The following is a 21,193-nucleotide window of genomic DNA, read 5'->3' as shown; positions in this document are numbered from 1 at the left end:
AAAATAGAAAATCTTAATACTATCTATCCACTTGAACTAAGTCTCTAAATGTAAAAGTGAATTTTACTGATATTTGCTCTCTATAATTTATTGTGATCATCCCAAAATTATAACCTGCGTGCCTTAGTCATTGTTCTATTGCTATGAAGAGACACTGTGACCAAGGCGACTCTTATAAAAGGAAGCATTTATTTGGGGCCTTACTTTTATAGTTTCAGAGGCTTAGACCATTATCATCACAGCTGGAAGCATTGTGGCACACAGACAGGCATTCCAGCAGTGTCAGAGACCTTTACTTCCTGATCAGCAGGCAGAGAGAAAACCTGAGCCTGTTATGGGCTTTTGAAATATCAAAGGCCACCCCCAGTGCCACACTTTCTCCAACAAGTCTACACCTCTTAATCCTTCTAATCCTAACAAATAGTTCCACTCCCTGGAAACTGAGCATTCAAATATATGATCCTATGGGGACCATTTTTGTTCAAACCATTGGAGTAAGTTTTGGCCTTAAGTATGAGAAAACTTTCTGAATTATGCAAAGTTATAGCTAATACAGCATCAATCACTTACATTCCACTAGTACTGCCAGAAGAAATGCACCTTTTGTGCATATGGTGTGTGTGTGTGTGTGTGTGTGTGTGTGTAGGTGCACATACATTTGTTTCTGGTATTACAGTCAACAGCACAGTTATTATCTCATCCATCTAAAATATAACCCAATAATCCTAATTCCTGATCTAAAATACAACTCATTATTTTTTACATAGCTAACAATTTCTCATTTCTAATGGTTTGATTATTTATCATAAACAAGGCTATGAAACAACTAATTGACTGAAAATGATGCTTAAATTTTTTATTCAGAAGGGTGGACAATAGTAGGTGACTATTTTATAAAGCCACCACCCACGTGAAGAACAGGGTATAGATGAAGTTTAGTGTCACGTAAAGAATTGCACAGTCATTTTCCCTTTGAACCAATTTCTTCACAATTCTTTTTCTTTCTCTGAATATGTGTTTCAAGCCTGTGTTTTTCTTATTCTATCTCATCCTTAGTCCATTATCGTTTCTCCAGTGTCTTTTTTTCTTTTCCAGTTTTTATCTTAACCCAGAGGCAATTCATAAGCAAATCTAGAATTTTTTTTCCAAATGTTTATTTGTTGACTGAATATTATTAGTTTAGTAGTTATCTCAGATAAATAGATAAAAATCACCCATTAAATTACATGATTATTTACTACTTTATATATGATAACTCTTATAATGAATTTTGTCACAGACCTATACCACTGACTTTTAAATTTTCTGCTCAATCATGACTTGTTTTGCTTTTATTTTTTTTTTAAGCTTTTTACAAGTTTGAGATGGAGTTGGGAGTTGGGAGAGTTTGGGGTGAAAAATGATTTAATGCAATATTTATGTATGAAATTTCCCCCCAAAATGTAAAAAAGTTACAGTAGAAGCAGTCTTTATAGACTATACCACTTTAGAAAACAGCAACATTGTAAATTAACACGACTTGTGAAAACTGTTGACTAACTGAGGAGCTCAATTAAAAATGCACCCTTGAAGCTTGAGAACTTATTTGGAGGTTCTAGCTGGGTAGCACAGCTACTTGTATACTTGTTATTGTAGATTGGTCCTCCTTTCTAGCGCACTTTGATCCACTGCTCAACTTCACAAGAGGCAAAAATGGAAGGAGGAAGGGGATACCAACCTCACCAGCCAGAGCAACTGAATCAACTCTAGCGATCAGTCAGGTGATTGATGCTGTAACCAGATTGCCCTTACAACTACTATGATTTTGCTAAATGAAAAAGGAACTAAACTAACCTCTAATGAGTTATCATTAAACCAATAGATCCATGCATCTGTCAGCCCTCATCAGACATGCTGGCATTTACAGTAGATATCAACTAAAACAGAGACTCCCAACTGGTCAAGGTATAGAGAATAAAGGACTGCAACGCTCAGCCCCAAATGGCAATCTGTATACATCCCCTCTTTCCAAGGCTAAGGGGTCAGGAAAAGGAGTCAGAAAGAGCATAAGAAACAGAGGTTATGGATTAATGTATACAAGGAAACAGTGCCTTCTGGACAAGCAGGGTATCTGAAAATAGGACCTCAGTGTTTATGATAGCATGCAACAGAGCAAGTTCAAGCCACACCAAATCCCACGTTGGAAAGGGCAGATGGGTATAAAGTCTCACTTCTAGCTGAGGAGCTTTTGGAAACTGATAGCTTCAAGAGAGTTGGCCATCCTTCAAAGGAAGGCCACACATCCAAAAATGCATGAGCAGCACATATTGGACTCAGTGGGTTTAAAACTGGTTTAGAGCAATACACAAAATGTGACATTTATTTTTGTAAGGAAGTTTTATGAGCTTTGAAATAAATTTAGTGCACAAGAATGAAGAACACAAAATTGGGCAAATAGGAAATGGACTGGTGCATCTTGGAGCAAGTTGAGGGAAGTAGATTACTATTTGAAAAAATTATCAAAGAACTAAAAGACATTTTAAAAATAAAGTAAAATACAAAGTGGATACTTGACTTTTCAGGAAGCTTTAAATGCTACAAGCAGACACAATTACAAATAGGACAACCCTCTCTTATATCATAGAAATCTAAGCAGCCTCATTCATAGAAAGGATCACATTCTGAGTTACCATGAGGCAAGTACAAATGACTAAATATGTGCTCAATCAATGTGGATTAAATTAATTTTGCTAAAATTCATAATACATACCAATGATTACTGACATGGGAAAAAATTCCCCAAAGGCTCATTATTTCCTATGTAACACAAAGCTAACTCAATTGTATCCTAAAAGAGCTCTCTAGCTGCCCAGACATTTTGTTTTCTTTTCTTAAATTTATAGCTTCGTTTACGGTAAGTGACCACTTGCCTTTCCCACAACTTAATGTGTTCTCCAGGGAAGTTGCCAGAGGAAGTCAAACAATGACACTCATTAGAGGTTCAAAGAATTAATGAATAAAACAAACTGCAAAGTCAAAACTGTCTCAAACCTAAATTTATTCTGTCTTTTCCAAACCCATTCTGAATGTAGCCCTTCCATTAAACCCTCCATCTAACTGGAAATGAAGCTCCAGCTAGAATAAGGATGCGTTGTTTAGTTCATAGTCCATAAATCACAGAAAACTCTGGGCTCCTTAGTTTAGTACAGATGCTCATGATTCGGATACTCAACATTTCAAATCTGCACATTTCAGATTCTTTTATTATAGGTTATATAAAATATGATAAGCATATAATATTCTTATATTATTTTTAGTGAATTGGATCTACCTGATTCTTTTTAACATCTTAATTTTATCATTTTTGTCTTATAACCTTGGGTGGCTCTGTATTTGTAGATTTATTAATGGTTTTTAGGAATCTTTACTGAACACACATATGCATCTCTGATCCATTTACATGTTTATTGCCTCTTTTCACTTGGGAAGAGCAGTCATCCTTTTTAAAAAAATAATATACATTAATACATTCTTTAATATACATATATACTAAAGAAATGCATAGTCTTCTATCTTGGACCTCATTTTATTGGTAGAAAAGTTTCACCATTGCTTATCAAAATATTTCTCCTTCAAAGAAAATGTCTCAAATCCCACCTGAACTTCAATCCCTTTATGTCTTGTATATATCCTTTGGCCTCCTCTCTTTCTCAGTATGTGGTCTGACCTAGAGGGCTTGCTTGTGATCTGTGGGAGCTTCAAGTGAACTTAAATTTCTAGAAAGCTTCAATTTAGTTTAGACTCCCAGATTCTATGCCATTTATTTCTCCCTTTGCATATAACACATACTTGTTTGTTTCTTTGGTGAACTATGAACTTGTTTAGGATATTTGTCTAATTCATCCAATAGGGCACCATTATGTCCCTAAGGACCATTGTATTCAGAGTAGTCATCTCAAGAGCATTTTTTGAATTACTAATTTCAAACTAAGGACCATGCCTTCAATCTTTTTACATTCCCTCAAAAACAACTGTTAATGTGTAACTTTGAAAGTGATAAGCATAGGAATAGCATTACAGATGTATTAATTTGTTATCCACAGAAATACGGTGGAGTTATTCAAGGTCATTTAATTTTTTTAAGTTTTTGAAATTAAAATATAATTTCATCATTTTCCTCTTTCCCTTTCTTTCGAACAACTTTTCTCATGTACAGTACTTGATCTTTCTCAAGAACCAAGGTCACTTTTAAGAGGGAAATTATAAATATTAATTTTCAAGTATCTTATCAGTAAACCACACTGGGAAATGGTCCAGTAAACCTTGAGGGGCCCTGAATCACTTGGGGCCAGGCAAGACGTTCCCAAGGCTGGAAGAATAATATCAGATAACAATGTTTCCTTCATCTTGTAATATCTAGAGAAGAGCATGATACTTAACAGAGCACTTAGGGACAAGTAAGGACAAGGACAGGCTATGAGCATTGCTGTGTGGCCAACATCCAGCATACAATTATAACATGCACACGAATCCATAAAAGCCTAGCATCCATTGTTCAAAACACTAGCTCTGAGAAGAGCCACATCTCATTTGTGGCTGGAATCCTTTATATTTTCCTTGTCCCGGGGCTACTTTTTAATCTAGGTTTCCATCCTAACACAGCATCCTAACTGCAAGATAAGCCAACATCCCTATTTTGGAGCTTCCTCATGCAAAATGTAGGGTTCTGTGTCTTTTTATCTAAAAGTTTGTCTTTATTCCTCTTACAGTCTTGTTAACCAAACACTCTGGAATATCAGCCCAGGGTCCCTGGTTTAGGACTATCTGACTTAAACTGCATTTATAGAAGAAAACTGAAGGAAAAATAATCTAAGTTCTTGAGATCATACTACATACCCACCTTGCCTTAATAATTACCCTTGAATTTACCAAATTCCTGAGCAAGAACTCATAACACATGAGTCATTGAAACACTTGCTGATCCTTCTTATCTGTGTAAACATGCAACTAAGATTTTATGGCTAGTCCATCTTAAATCATTCATTGGATTCTCCAAAAAAGCAACCACCCAGCAAAGGTTAGACACTGCTAATCATTGGTTTATATTTCATCCCCAGTCTCCAACCCTTGTTAAACTTCTTTCTAGTCTGTTCTTAATGATTGATGTGTTTATCTTCTGTCACTATGACACAAGGCTTGGCAAAAATTAACTTAGAGGAAGAAAATTTTATTGGTTCACTGTATCAGAGCCTTCAGTCCAAAGCTGTCTGGCTGCATTGCTTTTAGACCTTTAGGCTTGTGATAAGGCAGTGAGTACATCATGAAGCAAAGATGCACACTTCATGGCTGCCTGGCATGAAGGGAGAGAGAGAGAGAGAGAGAGAGAGAGAGAGAGAGAGAGAGAGAGAGAGAGAGAAACAGAGACAGATAGACTGAGACAAATGTACAGAGACAGTCAGAGAGAGACACACACAAAGACAGAAACAGAGAGAGATACAGAGAGACAGACAGAGAAAGAGACAGGGACAGAGATACTGAGAAAGACACACAAAGAGAAAGACAGAGACAGACAGACACACAGAGAGATAGAGACACACACAGAGACAGAGACAGAGAGGATGAATGAATTCAACACAAAATTCTACCCATCTTTGGCACATTCTCATATTCCATTTCCCAACAGCCCACTGAGTTATGAATTCATGAATGGATTGATATTGGTGAACTAAGAGTCCTCATGATCCAACCCCTTTCCAAAGGCTCTGCTTCTGAGAGCAGCTGTTAAGAATCAAGTCTTTAATGTGTACATTTCTTAGATATTATTATGGTTTAGATCTTTGAAGTGTTCTCAAGAGGCTCATGATAAAAGTCTTGGTCCTCAAATGGTGGTGCTAATTGTGAGGTGACTAGTTCAAGATGACACTACTTAATGTATTAATCTATGACTCAGTTCCTAGATAAATGTGTTGTTTGGAGGTGAGGCATGCTGCTGAATGATATGTTGTATCCTTGGATCCTGTTCTCCTGCTCTCTCCTCTTCTTGCTCCTATGAGATAAGCAGTTTTGTTTTATCATGAGATCCCTGCTATGATTGCTCTCCCTTACTACAGGCTCAGCAGCAGTGGAATTAAGCAACCATGAACTGATACCCCTGAAACCCTAAACCAAAATAGAGTTTTTTGCCTTTACACAGATTTGTATAGGTATTATGTCTCAACAACTAAGAAACAACCAACATAAGGACATCTCAGGCACAAACCACAACAACCAACATACTTTTTGCAACAATCACTCTGCTTGGCTACTGGATATGAACAATATTAACCACCTATTATTTGTTAGGTATATTTGTTATTGACACTGAAGAAACAACATTAGGTGAACTGGATATGAGTTGCTTATCTGAAATTCTTGCTTTGTTTAAGGTACTCTGTGAACTGCTATGTAGCTTAACCCTTAAACCTGTGAAATAGGTACTAGTATATTTTAATTTATATATAAAATATAGTGATTAAGTACTCATGTTTTATAAGCAATGACACTTCAAATTATTTGAGGGGTATAACATAAGTATGAGATCAACTAAGACTCTCCAATCCATGAGAATTATCAATTATATACAAACAAGGCTAGTAACCATTTTTTTTCTAAAAAATATATCTTCCTACTCTATTTTCTTCTTCTCGCCCTTCCTCCTCCTCCTCCTCCTCCTCCTCCTCCTCCTCCTCTTCTTCTTCTTCTTCTTCTTCTTCTTCTTCTTCTTCTTCTTCATTTTACATTTTAGATAACTTGTTTCCAGAAGAAATATGTGATTTGTAAATAGGAAGCATAATTTATGAGCTGAACATCCTGAATAGAAATTGTGGACTGTTACCATTTGGCTACTTCTCTTCCCACTCATATCTCTCCATGTTCATTTCATCTTTACTTACAGGATGATAACAGGTCCTACCAGCACAAAAGCTGGTTAAATACACAACACTATATTTAGCCAAGCTTCATTAAAGTCTCAGCACAATGCCAAACTGTTAGTCATAACATCTGAACAAAAGTGCAAATGCCCTTTTCATTCATTTTAATCAAACACATTTACACATATTCATAATTGTCTCTGCAACCCAGAAATGATTTCTTGTGGTGACTTAGTCATCAAATTACTTGCCTGAACATCTCTGTGTTTAAACACATTTTAAAGTTTTTCCCTCTTATAATTACCTATAATACAATTTGTCCTCTTCCTTCTGCCTTCTTTCTTTCCCCTTCTCTCTATTATCTGTGTCAGAAAGAGCTTCCACTTCTGTGTATCTTCCTATACTTTCCAGAGATTCAAAAGTTAAAGTTCTTGGTTGTATTAGAGCCATAAAATATTTTAAAATAACTAACATTTTCTTAAATGATCCTTTAGAATCATCCGAGAAAAGTCTGGTGCTTTGAAAATTAGCTAAGGAATTAGGATTTAGAATAAGATTTCAATATGGCAGTTACTGGCCTCATTGGGTCTTTGAGCACTCAAAAATGGATAGTGCTGTACATGAAGTCATGTTTTTGAATACATTGGGTAATAGTCACTTAATTTAATTCATTTATTTTTTAATATGGTCACAAAAATAAATATATATGCAGCCATATATATATATATATATATATATATATATATACACACAGCATTATATACAAACATTATATATATATATGGTCTCTATATATAGTATATATATATGTATATATATATGTATATATACATGCCAATCTGATATGAAGACAGTGTCCTGTTTAGGTGATGCATAGTGATTAACTTTCCCTATATAGCTAATATTTAAGGATTAAATGATAGGTGAAGATTTGGGGGTTTTTTTTGCACACAATTTCAGTTATCTGATATGTCACAAAGATACAAACAATACACTCTGGATGAAAGACAGCATCTTCAACAAATGGTTATGAGAAATATGGATCTTCATATGCAAAAGTAGGATATAAGTTGGAATAGAAGAGAAGAATATAATAATAATGTAATACAGTATAGTATAGAATCATATAGTATAGTATAATATGAATGTACAAGGTAATTTGTTCCTTATAACATATTCTGAAGGATATCATGACAATCTTGATTAACATCTATTCCCTTAAAACACAAAGCTTATGTTTTGTCACTAGAAACATTACCAAAAATACAGCATATGAAATCTGAGTATATTACTTTTCTCGTTACTGCATATATAAGTCCTTCTGGAATATAATATGTAAAATGTGTAAATTTACCACAGTTTTTAAAAAGTTTAGGATTTATTTTTATTACTAAGTATACAGAAAGAAACAGACTGCTTCTGTTCCAAAATAAGCAGATTTTATTTATTAATTGTTGTTGTTGTTGTTGTATTTTACTGCTTTATTTTAGGCAAAAGCCTGAGAATATTAGGCATATAATGGAAACAGGAAACTTAAATGAGAACGTTTTCATGGAAGGTTATATCAAAGCCTACTGTCTTAGGATTTCTATTACTGTGAAGAGACACAATGACCATGGCAACTCTTATAAAGGAAAACCTTTAATTGGGGCTGGCTTACAATTCAGAGGTTCAGTCCATTATCATCATGGCAGTACACATGGTGGCACTCAGGCAGACAAGGTGCTGGAGAGGTAGCTGAGAGTTCTACAACTCAGTTGCCAAGCAGGAGGGAGAAAGAGAGAAAGGAGAGAGAGAAAGAGAAAGAGAAAGAGAGAGAGAGAGAGAGAGAGAGAGAGAGAGAGAGAGAGAGAGAGAGAGAGACTGGGACCAGGCTTGAACCTCTGAAACCACAAACCCTGCCCACAGTGACACACTTCCTCCAACAGGCCACATCTACTCCTAATAGTGCCACTCCCTACGAGCGTATTTGGGCCATTTCATTCAAACCGCTACAGTCCAGAAGCAGAACTTTTGTGCATCCATGTTGCCTCCTGTGACATATTTGATACCACTAAGCTGTGCTTAATTAGTTGAGTCTCAGATCCTGTATTTGGGACTCTTTGTTGTTCTTGTTTCCTTGACTTTTTGTGTTTATTCTTTTTGGTCTGTACCAGAAATTAATTATGACCCTCCACACACATGGCAAGTCACTCTGCAATTGAGCTATATCATACCCAGCACTTAAAATTTTATTATTTTGAGATAGGGTCTCATTAACTTGTCCAGTGGTTTTGAACTCACTATGTAGTCCAGGCTATCCTTGAACCTACTTCAGGATCCCAAATACTTAAATAGCTAGTATTATGGTTATGGGCCACCATGCCTGACTGTCTTTTCATTTCTGAAAGATAAATGAAGATTTTTTAGAATGACTTTTGGGCACAGGTAGATTTGTATAATGAACATTTTCTCAGTTTTTAATGGGGGCTTTTGTACTTGGCACCAGGTTGGATTGTTTTTTCAATGAGGAACACTGAAACCTATATTCATCTACAATTTTTTGGAAAATACTCATGAGACTGAAGCTTTGACAATTTCCCAGTAGTAGTATTCTCTTGAAGTTGATGTATGTTTTAGTATTGACCTCATCAGATAGACTAAAGAATAAGAACCAAATGTCAAATGTGTACAAAAAGAATTTTGAATTAGTTGTGATTATGGCCATATCCCAAATGCATACTGAGACTGCTCCATGCTTACAGTTCTAAATGTACCTGACAGTTTGTTTTATAAAAAACAAAAGTATAAAGTATAAATAAACATGTTCATAAGGAAACACTCAGGTAGGTACAGACTCCATATGCTCCACAAGAATCAAGCCGTTGGTCATGTATAGTTTGTTTTCTTCATTTACAGTCACCTATACATCAGTTTGAATTATTATAGTTTGGATTGTGATAATCTGATAGTAAAGTAGTATATTATGCATGCCATATATCAGATTAAATGGGAAAAATTAATTATCCTGTATAATTCATAACCCTTTGTTGATTTCCTAGCCTAAGGCTAACATGTCATATGGGTCTGTGGGTGGACTTATATGACTGTGTGACTGCCTTTTTCCTAAAGGAGCTCCTAAGTTTCTTGACGTTGAAGTTTCCTTTTTGTCAATATCCCAGTAAATGGGTCTTTGCTGTTCCTCACCTCTCAACTGATCAGACTACCTCAAGAAGGAACAGTAACAACACCAAATGGCCACTGACATAAGTGACAAAGGAGGCCTTGGCAATTTTAACATTCATTCCAACAGTGACTCCGAACATGGGAGCAAACTTACTTTGGACTAATGCTCCAGGAGCCATTACAGGTCCATGTGCAGTAGCACAGACTATCGGGCGAAATGCTTGGATTTAAATTCTGTTTTCACTTCTTAATAGTTGGTTGAACTCAAGCAAGTTATTTACTTAATCTCAAACTTAGTTTCCACTTTAAAACTATGTCATTGCTCTTCTTATCTGTCACAGTTTTAAGGATTAAAAGGAATACTGCCAACTATTTCCTGAGTTTAGCAGAGTATCTGACTCATAGCAGGTGATTATCATATGAACAGTTACATTAGTTCTAAAGTACTAGGCACCAATGGACCTTAGGAAACAATCAAAATCCAGCTACATCATTGTGCTGCCAATCTTGGATCTACCCCAACACTCATCAAGTAATTGTTGTTGGTATCCTATTATAGGAATTGCTCTTTGGAAGAATTTCTTTTGTCTGTGAAGTTCATCACATTTCAATTTCTGCCTTGATTCATATTCCATTAAAATAAATAGGAGTAGCTAATCTTAAATTCATATAGCTGTAAGTTCATTGCTAGGTAGTAACACTAAAGTATTAATGGTTCACTTATCTTATTTAACTTACCCACTGATCTGAATGTTATGAAGATTTTTTTTCCCTGAAAGCATGAATGCAGTTCACTTTAACATCTTTAAAGAGGCAGTCCCAGGGCTGGTGGTGTTGCTCAATGGTAGAGTATTTGCTTAGCATGTTTGAGACTTGGGTTCCATCCTGACACAGCAAAACCTATCATCAGTTCCCACAGTTCTGTGTGACTATGTGCTATTACCCATATTAATGTGAACTACTAGCATTACTATATCCCTAAATGTTATACATATAATGGTTTTGTTTGAATTTAGGTGTATTTTTAATTACAACAAAGATATTAAAGATTTTAAGATATTTCAGATGCACTTACTGGTATCTCTGACATGCCCATTAGTTTATTTTTGCTTCTTTTTTAGATGTAAGGGTGATTATTATGTAATTATTATTGTAATACAATGGGTGGAAAGATACTGTAATTAGTCTTTTTGTAGAATAAGGATGTACCAGACTCACTTTCTTTAAAGCTGCTTGAGAACAGTTTTAGACTAATCCTAGGTTACCACAACTAATTTGACTATTTATCATAATTTTATTGTACACTCTAGATAGTTTAATATGCACATTTACACTTGTGCACACTGAACACGATTAGGCATGCTTCAATAATACTATCTTTATGTGACCTGCTTCCTTGGGTGAATTTTTTGCTTCATATCTTTTCATCATCAGAACTGATGCCATTTCAAACTGTTTAGAATAAAACCATATCTCAACTCAAATTTTCCCAGTTTAATATTTTTCCAGCTAGAATGTATTTTTTTTTTAACTCTAAGTATGGTAGGTAGGAAGGTGATAATAGAAATACACTGCTTGTTGAATAGGGGGCTTCTTAGCAGATTTATGGAACCTTTTAGTCAACTAATATAGCTCTCTGAGGCCCCAGTAGAATGCTGTCTCTTAGTGCTGTGCATTGTCTGTTAGCTTTCAAATGCACCAGTAGTATCTAGATTTCAAATTCACATTACCACAATTTCATCTTCTAACAGAGTTTTAATAACCATGTTCACAGTTGTTATACCAATAGGAAACTACTTAAGTCTCTTCAGAATCTTCCCATAGAGCAGCGACCCCTTGCCCAAGGAGGTAAATCAGAAGCCTTTGTCATTTTCTGAGACAGTCAGATACAGGATATTTTGAAGGAGTAGTGAAACATGAGTAGGCAAAATCTTGACATTTGAAAAACAAACAGATTTGCTTGGTAAGATGACATTTGCTATTGTTCTTTCCAGACATTATTTTTCCCCCAAGTTGAAAATGTGAGTAAGTGTAGAAACCTAGGTCCCATAATGTGTAGATCTTTACCTCACAGAGAAAGGGGGATGGTGTCATCTGCAGAAGCAGTGACACATTTTTTTTCCATTCCAGATGTTGATTTCAAATATCTGCTATAGGTCCTATGGGGGTGGGGGGGCAGGTGGCATTGGAACATTCAACATAGAACTTTAGACATGCCATCTCCAAACTCAAAAATGAGGGAGGAAAAGACATTATACATTGTGGATTCAAAACACAGCGTATAACCCAGCTAAGTGGAGAATCTGTTGCCAAAGATCCAGACCAACAAGTTCAGCCAGAGAAGTAAGTCTTGGTCTAGAGGTAAGTATAAAATCCTTGGCTCAGTTGGGTGAGCATCAAGATGCCACTGAGCTTGAGGGGATAGGGCAGGGCCACAGGAATGATACCACGCTGAGAAATTTCCAGGTCACTGAGTCAGCTGGCTGCGACCTGGTCTTCCAGCCAGTGGAATGCTGCCCCAAAGAGTACAGAAACCAAACAGAGCAAAAGGCAAGCTGCTGGTGGGAAGGCTTCAACAGTTTCTTCTTGAGACAAGAAGAAACATGGGAGAGGTAACCAGGTTTTAGAGGAATGATAGCTGATGCCTGCCTCCTTGATCCTCTAGCAACCTTCAAACATTCAGCGGTCACCTAGCCATCCAGTTTTGTTCAAAGAGCACCATGGGAATTTTTAGGATTCAGAGGTAAAGAGAACTCTTCCTCTTAACTTCATTTGCCTTAGTGGCTTCTAATTACTTTTTGCAACTTCTGTGTTTGATCTGGTGTGTGTGTGTGTGTGTGTGTGTGTGTGTGTGTACTAACTACTTTTGATGGAGAGACACTAATCTAGTTCATCTAATTGGATTAAAAAATATAGTTTGTACCATTCTATAGCATGTATACCCCAATTTTAGCTTTACTTTTGCCCTTGGCATCCATAAGATATTCATGTGTTCTTTCTCCATAGGCCCCCATTCTGTGTTGGGTCACATCACCTGTGTATTACATACACCACTATGCATCTTCCTTCCTGACCTCTCTGACCCAGTGCTGCCCCCTACTGATTCATCTGGTTTCCTTCCTGGAAAAAAAAATAGATCAAACAAAAGCATATATAATCTTGTCATATGGAGTACTCCTGGTGGCAAAAACCTTGACTAACATGTTCATCAGAGAGGTCCTATTGATCTAGTAGATGGTTTCCCAAGGCCAACTGTGAAAACAAGATCTCAGTGCTAGTGTTTATAAAGGAGGTACTACCTAGAGGAACATATAGGACCGAGCCCATGAGAAGTGACAGGTGGTCATCATATAGGATGGGCAAATAGGAAATTTTCATTCTTAGACTGTGCAGATGAATTTTACTAAGGAGTTGTGAAAGGATGTTGTACACCACATAGAATAATTCCAGCCAAAGGAATTTCTTCTCTGACAGCAGTTGAAGGCTGTTCAGGAGCTGGATTGTTCTCTCTTATTTCTGTTTTGCTTCTGTTTTGCCTCACGTGTAGGCTGAATAGAGCCTAATGGACAGGAGAAAACTGTGCAGGCGCTGGCAGTTGGCAGATAGTTGCTTTTCTTCATGGAGATGGTAAGTGCCAAGTCCAACAGCAAGTGTCTGCCAGTCCCCAAGATTGGGGGACACCCATGATCTGCTTCTCTTCCTCAGAATAGATCACATGCTACACTCATAGAGTTTTTTTTTATCAACAATTCGGAGTTTGACTTTAATTCCAGTTGCATACTAATATTTTCAAAATTTATACTCCTGTGAGCTAAAGATTCCAAAATGAATACTTCCTCAACTGCTTGCTAACAGTGTAATACTTTTTGCCACCTTGTGTATGCAATAGGAAATACAGAGATGAATGCAGGTGCTCAGTTAGATTCCTTGACCCCCTTTTTTTGACTCAAGACAAGGGAATTGCAGTTGGTTGTTTTTGCTCTTTTGGGGGGCCCGCCACCCAGCTCCCAAATAAATAACACATGGAGGCTTATTCTTAATTATAAATGCACAGCTTTAGCTTGGCTTATTTCTAGCCAGCTTTTCTTTACTTAAATTATCCCATCTACCTTTTGCCTTTCACCTTCCTCTATTTCTGTATACCTTTTATTACTTCTTACTCCTGGGGTTGCTATGTAGCTGGGTTGCTGCCCCTGATGTCCTCCTCCTTTTCTCTTGCTCCTTCCACTTTCGTCTCCCACATTTCTCATTTATTTATTCCCTCTGCCTGCCAGCCCCACCTATCCCATTTCCTGCCTTGCTATTGGCCAATGAGGTCTTTATTAGACCATCAGGTGTTTTAGATAGGCAAAGTAGCACAGCTTCACAGAATTAAACAAATGCAACATAAAAGAATGCAACACATCTTTGCATCATTAAACAAATGTTGCACTGCATAAACAAATGTAACACATCTTAAAATAATATTCTACAATATTATTGTATTGGGAATGATGGAATTCATATTTAGAGTATGTTTTTCTACCTCAGTTGAACCTAATCAGGATAATGCCTAGAGTAAGTCTTTCTATCTCAATTGACCTAATCCAGGTAACTTTTCCCAGACACACCCAGAGGCTAACCTAATCTGGATAGTCCCTGGAAGGTGTGGCTCTATAGCCTGCAAAGCTGACAATCAATATTAATTATTGCAGTTAGTTAGCAACCATAGATTCTCTGTCTCTTAACTCCCTGACCCACAATAAAATTTATTCTCTACAGCATGATGATGTGAAGAATCTTTCTAGAACATGTCATCTCCTCTCAGGAACCTTGCAATTCCTGGATATTTGCTTGACTCAGGATCATCCTCAAATTTAACCCCCTAACCTTCTTTTAAAGCCAAATTATTTTCCTTACCTCTGCAAGAAAGCACATCTACTTTCTACTCCCAGTGTAAAATTCCCAGCTGGTATGGTATCCTACCCAAACCCAGTCCTACTTAAACTTTCAGGGCTCAAGCCCCATCTCTCTAGAAGTTTATCACCCACCACCACAACCCATGTTGAGCTTTCTTTTTTTGTTTTTGTTTTTCGAGACAGGGTTTCTCTGTGTAGCTTTGCGCCTTTCCTGGAACTCACTTGGTAGCCCAGGCTGGCCTCGAACTCACAGAAATCCACCTGGCTCTGCCTCCCGAGTGCTGGGATTAAAGGCGTGCGCCCCCACCGCCCTGCCTGTGTTGAGCTTTCTTAACAAGGGCCTGTGCTTTTTCCTCTGCCAACCACCCAATAGTGCATCATTCTTTGTGACATGACACTATTTTAATACGCCTGATTTAGTGTTTATAACAGCTGTCACCTAACACTTCATGTTAAGATATTTTAACATTTCATCTTCCCATTCCATAACAATGAGAGATCATTACATTATTTTCCTGACTCAAAATGGAAGGGAAATCATCAGAGAGTGCTAGAGCTCACCTCAGGAGAGAAGCAGTGCCTTTTCAGACTAGAACTTGAAACCAGATCTGCACATTTCCTGATATCTATCCTGTCTTCCCAAGGAAATCATGAGTTCATTACCAATGAGGATAAGCATTGTTGCTTTTTTTAGGTGATGACTTATCTGTGGTAGGAATCCAATTCAGTTATTTGTTTAGGTTTTGAACACATTTTCTTAAATTGCTTTGAAAAAAACATTTCAAAGGACATGTCTGAAGTTTCTTTTGTCTACTAAATCACATAGGTAGACAGCTCATTTATTTAATTGAGATATGATCTCAATTAAAGTTCAAGGCTGACCTTGAACATGTGACCCTCCTGCTTCAACTTCCTTAGTGCTAGCATTAAACTGAGTACTACTGTGACTGGCTTCTCAATAATTTAAGAGAAAACAAAGCAAAACAAACAAACAAACAAACAAAAAACTTCATGACTAAATTCATCTCTGTTCATCTTTAATGAATCTAGCCTTTAAGTTTCCAGAAATCTCATATAATGTATGATGGTTTGTCAGAATATTTCACTATTAGGAAAATTATTTGGTGAATGAATGATACCATATGGGTTTTGACTTGTGTTAAAGGTGTATGCTGAGTATCTGGACCATGTTATAAGGATGCAATATAATCTTAAATCCTTATAGAGATAAAACATTAAGACCATAGAAAAAAGGATTCCCTCTTTTACTCTGCACATCCAGCTTTGTACCGAGTTCTGCTACTGTTGCCTCAGAAGAGGGTATCCACAGTTCCTGCTAGAATGCAATCATTTTCATGAGCAGAACTACTTTGCTTCATTTTGGATGAAATGATCTAACATTCATTTTCGTCTTTTTCATAATGGCCAAGTTGTATAGTCTTCTTTCAGTTTTGTTCCCCTCTCAAAATGGCTGTATGTGAATAATGAATAATAGAGTGGTCAATGGGGATTTATGCCTCTTGATGTAAGATGGCTCTGATGGTTTTAGCAGTGTGTGTGTGCGTGTGTACTCGCACGTGCGTGGGCACACACACACACACACACACACACACACACACATACACACTAAAAGACACTGGAGGTTTGCTGGATAAAACATTTCATGTCTTCAAAAGATTTGCAAATGCGTCTGGAACCTGAAACAGATTAAACATTATTACTCAGTGTAAACTAAGTTATTGCCACCTTGTGATTCACTAATCAATTAATTATTGATTGAATGAAACTGACTTCTAAATGCTTCTCTTTTCACATGGTTCTCATTTCTGGGCAGAGCACTAGCTGTAATGAGACACATCCGGGCTTTCAATTCTGTTTTGAAGACTTAGTCTCTTAGCTTAATTGCCCAATCAAGTCCTGGTCAGTAAAGCAGAAACTTCATAATTTTGTCCACAAACAACTAAGCCCATGTGTTCCATTCCCTCACCATAAAACCATACCCCGCGAAAATGTTGATGCTAGGATGACACAAAACAACGATTTTCACACTGTGCCTCATGCTGGCTGTCTTCATCTTACATGCAACATTCGGCTCCATAAACTACCTGTCTAACAGCACTCATGAGGTACAGCTGGATAAACAACTCATTCTGAAAGGGAACTAGTGTAAAAGCCTCAGAGCAGAATGGGAGCATGTGAGCACATCATCTCATGAAAACCCTACCAGAAAAAAAAAAAAAAAACAACATAGCTTGAGCTTGAGGACACTGAACTATGGAGACACATCCCCATGGCAATGGCATCCACTGGCCTGTCATGTGACCACCCACTGTAATATATCTAGGTACACGTGGACAAAGAACTGACTATCTCTGGGCATTTGCTCAGCTCATTTTTTTTCTACTGTGAACATAGCCTACTATAAATATCACTCATCAGTCCATCTACTTGCCTGTCTGGATCAGGTCACACACTTTGTCTTCATGGTTGCATGGACTTGCATCTTCCTTCCATGGCCACCATGATCTTGCATGTCAGTTCTACTCACCTCTGAGGCTTTGCTCAACTCTGCGATCTGTATCTCCTATAGGCTGGCTCTGGTTCTCCAGGACCCCTCCCACTGGGTTCATTAATATCTAAACAGCTCTCTTTGTATCTCTATCAGCTCTTTGCCAGTACCTTTCTATTTTTTCTGAACCCCTTAACCCTAATATGGCCTCTTTAATCCTGTTGTTGATTCTCTCTCTCTCTCTCTCTCTCTCTCTCTCTCTCTCTCACACACACACACACACACACACACACACACACACACACACTCACACACATACCACATGCACACATCGATAGTTACTGTATGGTATGTCATCTGTGGTTTGAGAGTTAATAATTAATAATAGGATAAAACACCCCATGTTTGTTAACACCATCTATCAAGGGAAATTGAGAATACTTGGCAAACTGTAGCCAATGAACTCTATATAGCTTATGAATTTATTGATAGTCAATAAATAATGATGTTGTGGTAATACACAAGCATCTGTGGTTCTGATGCACCATAATCATGACAGAAGCTTTAAAAATCTCTTATGTGTTTTCTTTCTATGGATATTAATGCATACACAATGTTGATTTTCTATATATAATTGACTCCCACTATTTGGATATTAGGAATATATTTTTTAGTAATTTTTTGAATGGAATTATATTTACTTGGCTATTGAGTCTTATCCAGTCACTGGGGATCAAAAGCATCCAAGAGGAAGCTGCCTAATCAGGTTTAGAAGGAAGGTCAATGCAAAAGACACAGAGAGAGGCCAACTGGTCCACAAACCATAGCGCCTATGGGGTTAGCTTGTTTTAAGATAGCTATGGTCTCTGATGCTCCAGCAGTGATGTCTGAATTCTTTGGGTACTTTATAACAAGACTACTGCACTTGGTCTTTATTCCAATTGATGTTTCTCAACTCAGAGATGGTCTTTGATTATTTCTCCCAGTAGCAGCATGCTTGTTCAGACTTAACAACACCGCAGCAGAGATACTGCAAGTGCTGCCAGTGATGCCCTCAAAATGTGTTTCTGTCGTTTTACTACGAAAGGCTTCAGATTAGAAAGGGAGACAGACCCCTTAAAGTCACAACGTCAACAACCTCACACACCTAAAATTTTGCCATCTTAGTGTTCAAACTCTAATTGTTGTTTCTTCTCTTCATTCTCATTTTTTCTCCATTTTAGACTTAAAAAAATTTCCAACTATAGACTGCCACAAAATAACTTAATTTCATCATTATCATTTAAGAATTATAATTATTTTGTTACTTGATTAAAGTTATCCATTTTTATGTAAACATTTTTTTATGTTGAGAAAAATGAATCAAAATTGATCTGTCACAGGGGAGCTTTTACAACAACAGTTCTCAACCTGTGGGTCATGACTCCTTTGGCAACCTCTATCTCCAAAATAATTACACCATGATTTATAACAGTAGCAAAATTAGTTATGAATTTGCAACAAAAATAATTTTATGGTTGGGGGTCACCACAGCGTGAAGGAAGGGTCGCAGTGTTAGGAAGGTTGGGAACCACCGCTCTAAAATAAAACCTTTACTTTTGCTATGAAAAAGGAAAAAAAATGAGCAAAATAAATAAAATGAATAATAAAGGAGGCATTTTGTCTCCATTTCCAGTGACATAAAAAGATTGTATCAAAGATGTCTGTATCATGTATCGAGAGTTTTGCTTTTTAAAAGCATGTTGAATTGAAAAGAGCTTGAGAATTTTATGGCCTGCTTGTCTCATAAAATATTTAAGATCTCAAACCAGTTCAGTTTGCCCCTGCTGGTGGGTTAGAGATTTTGAAAATATATCATAATTACCTTTTCCTTTTAGATTTTATGGCTTCAGGCATGTTTCTAAAGCTGTTGCTTGTTGGGAGAAAGAGCTAAATTCTCAACTGGGCCGGGTACACATGCCTCTGATTCCAGCATATGGGAGACTGAGGTGGGGGGCTGTGAGTTTGGGGCCAGGATGGACTCCATAGTGTGACTATATCAATCAACCAACCAATCAAAATTTAAAGAAAAATCAATATATTTAAAAAGTTTTTTGCCATGGCAAGAAAAATGGCTGTTAAGAAATACCAGTTTTTCTGTTTCTTGAACATGGTCTCTAGGAGAATTTTTGCCCACATTCCAATTAAGCCTCTCAGTCTCCCATGGAGTAAAAATTCCAGGAAAAATGATCAATGTGTTTTGGAGCTACACTGACTGGCTTTAAAGCTTAGCTGGAGGCAGAGTGGTATACAGAAAATGGGCTTTAGAGCTGTAAGCTCCATTCAGTTCCCACTCTTACCACCTACTGGTTACATGACTTTGGAAGTTTTATTGATACTTTTTGATGCTCATTTATTCAACAGGAAGATCTGAATAATAATGAACGTCTCTTGACTTTAAACAATTATGAACTATAACACACAAATCATGTAATAGGGTAAAACGCTGTATAATAGGTTAAATTGTATGAAATTCTAAATGGAGTGAATCATAATATAAATGTATTTGGAACCTGGGTTTTAAAGAGACACTGAAAGTAGAAATATGTGGGGCTTAATTCCAACTGACAATATGTTTATAAGGAGACTAGAATATACATGGGTAAACAAAAGACTCTTGAGAGAGCTTAGCCTAAAGAAGGCTACTTATGCATCAAAAAGAAGACTTAGAGCACTGGTTCTCAACCTTCCTAATGCTACGGCCCTTTAATTTCTCAAGCTGTGGTGACACCCAACCATAAAATTATTTTCATTGCTACTTTATACGTAGTTTTGATACTGTTATGAATTGTAAGGTAAATACCTGGTATGCAGGATATCTGATATGTAAGCTCTGTGAAGTTGTTCTACCCCCCAAAGGAGTTGCGACTACAGGTGACCCACAAACCATGCAGACACCAAGAACTTTTAGACTGTAGAATGCTGAGAAAATAAATTTATGTTGTTTAAACAGCCTAATCTGTGGCATTTTGTCGAAGCAGCCCTAGAAAACTAATATGGGCTCCTAATAAATCCTTGATGCATGGAAGTTGTTATAGATTTTTGCTTTGCAATATCTAGGTATAAGGGTTTAAGGTGGGTAAAAATAGGCCTAGCTCATAATGGATGGTAAGTAACCACTGAATGAATTAAAGGACACAGATGGGAATGAATCCTTAAAGCTTCCCCAGCCAGCATACAGGAGAATTAGAAGTTCCCAGCTCTTTCAGGTTTAAGTACTGAAGGATCCTTTGAAAGTGAATACTGAGCTATTATCTTCCATTAATGTCTCTAGACAAATAGTTTAGAAAATTGTAGCTAGTCATACAGATAGGATCTTGAGAATAGATTATTCAGAGGAAGTACATTTTAGATGATGGAGTGGGAAGGGAAGCTTAGGGCACTATGGGTGAAGAGGAGACTTTGTTATGTGGTGCTGATGATGTGATGAGGGAATGTGCTGACATGTCCACTGAGTCTGATGTGAGCACTCAGGCAGCATAGCTCACTGTACTGTGAGTTCGTATCATAGGCAGATATTGAAGATAAAGAAATGTCTCATGGAAATGATTTTATAGAAGGTTAAGAGAATTTAAAAGATGAATGAGGGAAATTGTAAAATATCAACCACAGAGAATACTGTTCTTAAGAGAAAAAAGGAAACCTCAGAGAAAAACAGCACAGACTTGAAAAATTCAGTGTATTTTTAAATG

This window comes from Onychomys torridus, chromosome 15, assembly GCF_903995425.1.
Source record: "Onychomys torridus chromosome 15, mOncTor1.1, whole genome shotgun sequence".
Lineage (NCBI taxonomy): Eukaryota > Metazoa > Chordata > Mammalia > Rodentia > Cricetidae > Onychomys > Onychomys torridus.
This window is presented reverse-complemented; position numbering follows the sequence as displayed.